This window comes from Triticum dicoccoides, chromosome 5B (assembly GCF_002162155.2).
Source record: "Triticum dicoccoides isolate Atlit2015 ecotype Zavitan chromosome 5B, WEW_v2.0, whole genome shotgun sequence".
Lineage (NCBI taxonomy): Eukaryota > Viridiplantae > Streptophyta > Magnoliopsida > Poales > Poaceae > Triticum > Triticum dicoccoides.
The window spans coordinates 143,484,505-143,495,145 of NC_041389.1; positions in this window are offsets into that span (position 1 = coordinate 143,484,505).

Consider the following 10,641-nt stretch of genomic DNA (forward strand, 5'->3'; position numbering starts at 1 on the left):
CTCGGTCCTTGTTTGGCCCAATCTGATTATTGGCTATGAGCAGGCCAGATGCAAACGGGGCCGTAGTTAGGCCCAACTATATGACAGGCTTTTAACATGCCGAAATATATATAGGGCCAAAATGTTAAACGAGCCTTTAACAGGCCAAAACTAATATCAAGACAAATTACTAAATGGCCCTTTATCTAGTGGGCCCAAAAGCATAGCGTCCAGTTGATGGGCCGAATCTGACATGGGCCATAATTTAGCCCAAAGCCTCTCAAAGGGCCGGACCTGATCTGGGCCGTAATTTGGCCCAGAACGTGGGAGGCTTTTAACGGGCTGGATCTCATAAGGGCCTTTATTAGGCCTGGAACGTGGGATGCTGTTAATGGACCAAATCAAATATGGGCCGGCATTTGGCCCAAAACATGGCAGCCTATTTATGGGCCGGCATACTAGTGTCATCAAAATCTTTTGGGCCTTCAGCTGGGCCGGCCCATTATGGTCGGCAGAATCTCGTTGGCCTTTAGCTGGGCCGGCCCATTATGGTCCACAAAGTCTTGGGGGTCTTTAGCTGGGCCGGCCCATTATGGCCTGAAAAATCTTGCGAGCCTTCAGCTGGGCCAGCCCATTATGGCCTGCAAAAACTTGTGGGACTTTATTTGGGCCGCCCCATTATGGCCCGCAAAATCTCGTGGGCCTTTTGCTAGGCTGGCCCATTATGGAGCGCACAATCTTGTGGGCCTTTAGTTGGGCTGGCCCATTTAAACTTTATGGGCCACTTTTGGGCCGATCCACATGTCAACATTTCATAAGCGCATCTCGCCTATTGGATGAGTGACACCTGTGCCAACGGGGAGCTGACACGTGTTTCCTCCAGCCAATGATGATTTTACACGTGGAAAATCCCCATTGGTCCGGGCTGTTAACTGGTTATCGGATCCAAAACCGGACCCGATAGCTTAACAGCGTTCCGTTACGGTGGATGCCACGTGTCGGTCATCCTTGATGAAAGCACTTCTGTGATGCGCGATTTATCATCATGGAAGTGGACACTTCCGTGATGATAATTTTGATAATGTCATGGAACACTTCTACGACAACACAGGTATGACTATCTTGATTCTGTCATAAATTCGTCATGGATGTACATGCATGACAAAAAACGCGACCTACTGTGACAAACACGTATCATCACGGAAGTGTATTTTTTTTGTAGTGAAGGTTCCAGGTTAGACCGAATCGGGATGCAAATGCACATCCAGGATCGGCGATCTTATTTTGATCGGGGGATGACGGGTCCCTACAAAATAATGGAGTACCGTTAGGGATGCAAATGATGGTTTGTGCATTATGTTTGTAATCTCTCGTACCGTAGGATGGCAACCAGATGAAACAAGTCCCCTGGCTTGTCACTGCGAAGATGCGGCCTAGATGGCGCACGGCGCCTTTGAACGTGTAGGGGTACAAATCTGCCGCCTCCAACATGCGCCAGCCTCTGCCATTACTGCCTCCTGCATTGATGGCAATCCTTATGTCGAACACCACAATGAGATAGTAATCGTCGTAGCCGCGTCGCTTTGTCGGCGGGTCAGTGATACGTCTCCAACGTATCTATAATTTTTGATTGTTCCATGCTAACCTACTAACTGGAGCTCCAGCCCGTATTGCTGTTTCTTTGCCTATTTCAGTATTTCGAAGAAAAGGAATATCAAACGGAGTCCAAAAGGAATGAAACCTTCGGGAGCATGATTTTTGGAACGAACGTGATCCAGAGGACTTGGAGTGCAAGTCAAGAAGCAGCCGAGGCGGCCACGAGAGGGGAGGGCGCGCCCCCTGTCTCGTGGGCCCCTCGGGCGGCCACCGGCGTACTTCTTCCTCCTATATAAGCCTACATACACCGAAAACATCCAGGGTGCCAACGAAACACAATTTCCACCGCCGTAACTTTCTGTATCCGCGAGATCCCATCTTGGAGCCTTCGTCGGTGCTCCGCCGGAGGGGGAATCGACCATGGAAGGCTTCTACATCAACACCATAGCCCCTCCGATGAGTTGTGAGTAGTTTACCACAGACCTTTGGGTCCATAGTTATTAGCTAGATGGCTTCTTCTCTCTTTTTGGATCTCAATACAATGTTCTCTTTTTGCGGTGTGTTTGTCGAGATCCGATGAATTGTGGAGATCTATTCGATGTAAACTCTTTTTGCGGTGTGTTTGTCGAGATCCGATGAATTGTGGGTTTATGATCAAGTTTATCTATGAGAAATATTTGAATCTCCTCTGAATTCTTTTATGTATGATTGAGTTATCTTTGCAAGTCTCTTTGAATTAACAGTTTGGTTTGGCCTACTAGATTGATCTTTCTTTCCATGGGAGAAGTGCTTAGCTTTGGGTTCAATCTTGCAGCGTCCTTAACCAGTGACAGAAAGGGTTGCAAGGCACGTATTGTATTGTTGCCATCGAGGATAAAAAGATGGGGTTGATATCATATTGCATGAGTTTATCCTTCTACATCATGTCATCTTGCTTAATGCGTTTCTCTATTCTTTATGAACTTAATACTCTAGATGCAGGCAGGAGTTGGTCGATGTGTGGAGTAATAGTAGTAGATGCAGGCAGGAGTCGGTCTACTTGTTGCGGACATGATGCCTATATACATGATCATGCCTAGATAATCTCATAATTATTCGCTTTTCTATCAATTGCTCGACAGTAATTTGTTCACCCACCGTAATACCTATGCTATCTTGAGAGAAGCCTCTAGTGAAACCTATGGCCCCCGGGTCTATCTTTTATCATATTTTCTTTCAATCTACTTTTATTTGCCTCTTTAATTTTTGCATCTATATTATAAAATATCAAAAATATATTTATCTTATCATACTATCTCTATCAGATCTCACTTTCCCAAGTGGCCGTGAAGGGATTGACAACCCCTTTATCGCGTTGGTTGCGAGTTCTTTGTTTGTTTGTGTAGGTGCATGGGACTTTTGAGGAGCCTCCTACTGGATCGACACCTTGGTTCTCAAAAACTGAGGGAAATACTTATGCTACTTTGCTGCATCACCCTTTCCTCTTCAAGGAAAACCAAGGCAAGCTCAAGACGTAGCAAGAAGGATTTCTGGCGCCGTTGCCGGGGAGGTCTTCCTCGCATTTACAAACCCAAGTACCCATCACAAACCCATCTCCCTCGCATTTACATTATTTGCCATTTGCCTCTCGTTTTCCTCTCCCCCACTTCACCCTTGCCGTTTTATTCGCCCTCTCTTTCCCAATCTTCTCATCTCTTTTCGCTTGCCTTTTTCTGTTTGCTTGTGTGCTTGTTTGTCCTTATGGATTTGCCTAAGAGTACCGACCACCTTCTTAGAAGGTTGGAAGAGATTGAATCAAATATTAGAAGCTTTATGAATTTGCAATTTGAGCATAATAATTTCTTCACAAAAGAGCTTAAGGAACAAAAAGGTTTTTTGGGGTTTATGAACAAAGAGCTTGATGATATGAATAAAGAATTTTATGGTGTGAATTCTCAAATTACCCGGCATGAAAATGCTATAGCCAAAATTTCTGATAAGCAACACACCTTAGTCAATAAGATGGCCGCCAAACCAGAAAAGTTAGATGAAAATAATGATGAAGATCTCAAAGTTATTGATGTGTCTCCTATTAGATCTTTGTTTTGCAATATGAATCTTGATAATTATGGGATTTAAGATGAGTCAACTTTACCTAGAAGGCGTCCCAAGAATTCAGAGTTTTTATATCTTGATGCTAAATTTGGTAAAAGTGGGATTGGAGAGGTCATGACTTTAAATAGCATTAAACCCACTATCTCGGATTTCAAGGAATTTGATTATGATAATTGTTCTTTAGAAGGTTGTATTTCCTTGTTGCAATCCATTGTTAATTCTCCTCATGCTTATAGTCAAAATAAAGCTTTTACCAAACATATCGTTGATGCCTTGATGCAATCTTATGATGAAAAACTTAATTTGGAAGTTTCTCTACCTAGAAAACTTAATGATGAATGGGAACCTACTATAAAGATTAGAATTAAAGATCATGAGTGTTTTGCTTTGTGTCATTTGGGTGCTAGTGTTTCCACGATTCCGAAAACTTTATGTGATATTCTAGGTTTCCACGATCTTGATGATTGCTCTTTAAATTTGCACCTTGCGGATCCACCATTAAAAAGCCGATGGGAAGGATCAATGATGTTCTCATTGTTGCAAATAGAAATTTGGTGCCCGTAGATTTTATCGTTCTTGATATAGATTGCAATCTTTCTTGCCCTATTATTCTTGGTAGACCTTTCCTTAGAACATTTGGCGCGATTATTTATATGAAGGAAGGGAATATTAGATTCCAATTCCCATTAAAGAATGGCATGGAGCACTTTCCAAGAAAGAAAGTCAAATTACCTTATGAATCTATCATGCGAGCTACTTATGAATTTAGTGCCAAAGATGGCACTACTTAGATCTATCTTCGCTTTTGTGCCTAGCTAGGGGCGTTAAACGATAACGCTAGTTGGGAGGCAATCCAATTTTTTTTGTGTTTTTTGTTTTGTTCCTGTTTAGTAATAAATCTTGCATCTACCTTCTGTTTAGATGTGTTTTTATCTTTTAATTAGTATTTGTGCCAAGTAGAACTTATAGGATAACCTATGATGATAGTTGATTTGATTCTGCTGAAAAACAGAAACTTTGCACGCACAAATTTAGTTTTGTTAAATCACAGAAAGGTGCTTTTGCGTTGATTCTTTTTGATGCTGATCAATAGACAAATTTTCCTGGACTTCCTATTTTGGTAGGATTTTTAGAGTTTTAGAAGTTTGCGTTAGTTACAGATTGCTATAGACTGTAATGTTTTTGACAGATTCTGTTTTTCGTGTGTCATTTGCTTATTTTGATGCATCTATGGCTAGTAAAATAGTTTATAAACCATATAGAAGTTGGAATACAGTAGGTTTAACACCAAAATAAATAAAGAATGAGTTCCTTACAGTACCTTATGTGGTGGTTTTGTTTTCTTTCACTAATGGAGCTTATAAGATTTCCTGTTGAGTTTTGTGTTGTGAAGTTTTCAAGTTTTGGGTAAAGCTTTTATGGACTATGGAATAAGGAGTGGAAAAAGACTAATCTTGGGTATGCCCATGGCACCCCAAGATATTCAATAATACCCAAAAGCCTAAGCTTGGGGATGCCCCGGGAAGGCATCCCCTCTTTCGTCTTCGTTCATTGGTAACTTTACTTGGAGCTATATTTTTATTCGCCACATGATATGTGTTTTTATTGGAGCGTTGTGTATTATATTAGTCTTTGCTTTTTAGTTTACCACAATCATCCTTGATGTACACACCTTTTGGGAGAAGCCTACTTGATTAGAATTTGCTAGAATACTCTATGTGCTTCACTTATATCTTTTGAGCTTGATAGTTTTTGCTCTAGTGCTTCACTTATATCTTTTAGAGCACGGCGGTGACTTATTTTTGTAGAAATTGCTAGTCTCTCATGCTTCACTTATATTATTTTGAGAGTCTTTTAGAACAGCATGGTATTTGCTATGGTTATAAAATTGGTCCTAGAATGGTAGGCATCCAAGTTGGGTATAATAAAAACTGTCATAGGAAGTGAATTGGATGCTATGATCAATTTGATACTTGATAATTGTTTTGAGATATGGAGGTAGTGATATTAAAGTCATGCTAGTTGGGTGATTATGAATTTAAATAATGCTTGTGTTGAAGTTAGCAAGTCCCGTAGCATGCACGTATGGTTAAAGTTGTGTGACAAATTTGAAACATGAAGTGTACCTGGCTTGTGCATCCTTATGAGTGGCGGTCGGGGACGAGCGATGGTCTTTTCCTACCAATCTATCCCCCTAGGAGCATGCATGTAGTGCTTTATTTTTGATGACTTCTAAATTTTTGTAATAAGTATATGAGTTCTTTTGACTAATGTTGAGTCCATGGATTATACGCACTTTTACCTTTCCGCCATTGCTAGCCTCTTCGGTACCGTGCATTGCCCTTTCTCACCTTGAGAGTTGGTGCAAACTTCGCCGGTGCATCCAAACCCCGTGATACGATACGCTCTATCACACATAAACCTCCTTATATCTTCCTCAAAACAGCCACCATACCTACCTATTGTGGCACTTCCATAGCCATTCCGAGATATATTGCCATGCAACTTTCCACCGTTCCGTTCATCGTTATCATGACATACTTTACTTTTGTCATATTGCCATTGCATGATCATGTAGTTGACACCGTATTTGTGGCAAATCCACCATGCATTATTTTTCATACATGTCACTCTTGATTCATTTCACCATCCCGGTACACCACCAGAGGCATTCATATAGAGTCATATCTTGTTCTAGTTTCGAGTTGTAATTCATATGTTGTAATCAATGAAAGTGTGATGATCATCATTATTAGAGCATTGCCCAAAAATAAAAATAAAGGAAAAAAAGGGAAAGGCCAAAAGAAAAAAGAAAGGCACAAAAAAATAAAAAAAATAAAAAAAGAAAAAAAAGGAAAAAAAGAAAAAAAAGAAAAAGAAAATAAATAAAAAGGGCAATGTTACTATCTCTATTTCCACACTTGTGCTTCAAAGTAGCACCTTGTTCTTCATGTAGTGAGTCTCATATATTGTGCTTCAAAGTAGCACCACGTTTTTCATATAGTGAGTCTCATAGGTTGTCTTTTTCATACTAGTGGGAATTTTTCATTATAGAACTTGGCTTGTATATTCCTACAATGGGCTTCCTCAAATGCCCTAGGTCTTCGTGAGCAAGCAAGTTGGACGCACACCCACTAGTTTTCTTTTGTTGAGCATTCATTTATAGCTCTAGTGCATCCGTTGCATGGCAATCCCTACTCCTCATGTTGACATCAATTGATGGGCATCTCCATAGCCCGTTGATTATCCTCATCAATGTGAGACTTTCTCCTTTTTTGTCTTCTCCACACAATCCCCATCATCATATTCTATTCCACCCATAATGCTATATCCATGGCTCATGCTCATGTATTGCGTGAAAGTTGAAAAAGTTTGAGATTATATAAGTACGAAACAATTGCTTGGCTTGTCATCGGGGGTATAGAAGTTGGGAACATCTTTGTGTGACGAAAATGAAGCATAGCCTAACTATATGATTTTGTAGGGATGAACTTTCTTTTGCCATGTTATTTTGAGAAGACATGATTACTTTGATTAGTATGCTTGAAGTGTTACTATTTCTTATGTCAATATGAACTTTTATTTTGAATCATTTTGGATCTGAACATTCATGCCACAATAAAGAAAATTACATTGAGAATTATGCTAGGTAGCATTCCACATCAAAAATTCTGTTTTTATCATTTACCTACTCGAGGATGAGCAGGAATTAAGCTTGGGGATGCTTGATACGTCTCCAACGTATCTATAATTTTTGATTGTTCCATGCTATTATATTACCCTTTTTGGATGTTTCTGGGCTTTATTTTACACATTTATATCATTTTTGGGACTAACCTACTAACCGGAGGTCCAGCCCGTATTGCTGTTTTTTGCCTATTTCAGTATTTCGAAGAAAAGGAATATCAAACGGAGTCCAAACGGAATGAAACCTTCGGGAGCGTGATTTTTGGAACGAACATGATCCAGAGGACTTGGAGTGCAAGTCAAGAAGCAGCCGAGGCAGCCACGAGAGGGGAGGGTGCGCCCCCTGTCTCGTGGGCCCCTCGGGTGGCCACCGACGTACTTCTTCCTCCTATATAAGCCTACGTACACCGAAAACATCCAGGGAGCCAATGAAACACAATTTCCACCGCCGTAACTTTCTGTATCCGTGAGATCGCATCTTGGAGCCTTTGTCGGTGCTTCGCCGGAGGGGGAATCGACCATGGAGGGCTTCTACATCAACACCATAGCCCCTCCGATGAGTTGTGAGTAGTTTACTACAAACCTTTGGGTCCATAGTTAATAGCTAGATGGCTTCTTCTCTATTTTTGGATCTCAATACAATGTTCTCCCCCTCTCTTGTGGAGATCTATTCGATGTAAACTCTTTTTGCGGTGTGTTTGTCGAGATCCGATGAATTGTGGGTTTATGATCAAGTTTATCTATGAGAAATATTTGAATCTCCTCTGAATTCTTTTATGTATGATTGAGTTATCTTTGCAAGTCTCTTCGAATTATCAGTTTGGTTTGGCCTACTAGATTGATCTTTCTTGCCATGGGAGAAGTGCTTAGCTTTGGGTTCAATCTTGCGGTGTCCTTACCCAGTGACAGAAAGGGTTGCAAGGCACGTATTGTATTGTTGCCATCGAGGATAAAAAGATCGGGTTTATAGCATATTGCATGAGTTTATCCCTCTACATCATGTCATCTTGCTTAATGCGTTACTCTGTTCTTTATGAACATAATACTCTAGAAGCAGGCAGGAGTCGGTCGATGTGTGGAGTAATATTAGTAGATGCAGGCAGGAGTCGGTCTACTTATTGCGGACGTGATGCCTATATACATGATCATGCCTAGATAATCTCATAATTATTCGCTTTTCTATCAATTGCTCGATAGTAATTTGTTCACCCATCTAATACTTATGCTCTCTTGAGAGAAGCCTCTAGTGAAACCTATGGCCCCCGGGTCTATCTTTTATCATATTTGCTTTCAATCTACTTTTATTTGCCTCTTTACTTTTTGCATCTATATTATAAAATATGAAAACTATATTTATCTTATCATACTATCTCTATCAGATCTCACTTTCGCAAGTGGCCATGAAGGGATTGACAACCCCTTTATTGCGTTGGTTGCGAGTTCTTTGTTTGTTTGTGTAGGTGCGTGGGACTTTGGAGGAGCCTACTACTGGATTGATACCTTGGTTCTCAAAAACTGAGGGAAATACTTATGCTACTTTGCTGCGTCACCCTTTCCTCTTCAAGGAAAACCAACGCAAGCTCAAGACGTAGCAGTCAGCAATTGCTATCTTCTTCAATCTCATGTAGGCATCATCATACGTGTTCAAGCCCAGCCAGTCCGGAAGGCCGATCCCAATGGTGGAGAAGGGGTCTACCGGAACGGCCACACTGCTGTGGATGTTGTTCAAAATGATGGTGGTATCTGGACGGAGGTATGCAAGCGAATCTTCGTTGGCACCGACCCAGACCTATATATAAGACGGTGGGCAGCAGGGAAATTTCGGGATGGAAATGGAATAACTAAGTACTACATGATCAGACTCCTTTACTGGCCTGCTCATCGGACAAAATCCGACTACCTCTTGTCGGTGTGCAAAAGTAGGGGCTCTCCTTTTGACCCCTTTACTTGTGCACGGGCAGTCAGAGCCACCCGCCACGGCCACGCATAACAGGGTAGGAAAGGGAAGCCGGAGAGAAGCCGAAGGCACCAAGACAAATGGAGCAACAATAAGGACCAAGGCCACAAAGATCGAATGGACGAAGCAAGTTTCCCCGGCAAGGACCCTTGCCGGGGCAGCTCGCCTACACCAGCTGAGCGAGCCACCCTTGAGCCCACCAACGCCAGACAAACGCGTTGAGACAGGGCTCGGGAGACACCTCCGTGGTGGCATGCAGATCTTTGTGAAGACAAAGAATAGTCAAGATCAAATGAGGATAGGAAGGCAACCATCCTCACCGAAGGAACCTACAAGACCCCCGGCAAGATCCTTGCTGGGGACGCCTGCGCACCACGGCAAGACCCTTGCTGGGCCACCCGGCAAGGCCCTCGCCAAGCACGCCAGCGGGGCCACTGCCAGGCCCACGCTAGCCAAGACTCCACCGCCATTCGCATGCAGCTGCCGACCCAACCAGCTGGGCAGGCACCTGCGTGGTAACATGCAGCCCTTCGTGGAGGCTCCACCATCGCGCCACCTCAGCTGCCTGCCTGCCTACATGGCACCACATGCATTGCTGGCCGGGGCACGTGTCAAAGCAAGGAGGAGCGGCGACGAACGGGACGGGCCTCGCTCCCGCCCCTGATAAAGCGAAGAGACACCTAAGCCTTGCATTAAATGCACTTTGTCCTGTAATACCAGCGGTAAGCTCGCGATGCTGTAGCACTTTCCACCTCCTATGTGCCACTGTGGCAGCCCCTTTCGCCTATAAAAGGAGGACCATGGCGCACTGAGAAAGGATTCAGCTCTTTCGAACCTAGCAGCACCCAGAGCTAGTTCAAGAGCTCAAGAACAACTAAATACATCCACCAAAGCAGGATCGTAGGGTTTTACGCATCTTTGCGGACCGAACCTGGGTAAATCCCCTTTGTGCTGCCTGCTAGTCCCGCTCTTCTCACGATCCCCGCGCCCCGCAACCGTAGTAGGGATTCCAGTGATCCCATAGGTGTCGTTTCCCACCAACACTCTCAACATCGGCAACTCTAGCAGAGTCAACGTGCAACCATGGCCAGGGAGCGGTGGACTGTTCAAAGGATTGTCCCATAGTAGAACCTTCTCCTCGAGGACGCATGGAAGACCAACAAGCATGGCCTTTTCCCAAGCCTATTTAAGCACCGTCTTGAAAAAGTTGGTGTAGGAAGCACCGAGTCTTGCGGCGATGAGGACATCGGAGCGGCGTGCGATTTCTCCCAGAGGATCGTCGTCCAAGGTCTCCCAGCCCCGACGAGGAGGAGAACCGTCTGGTGAAT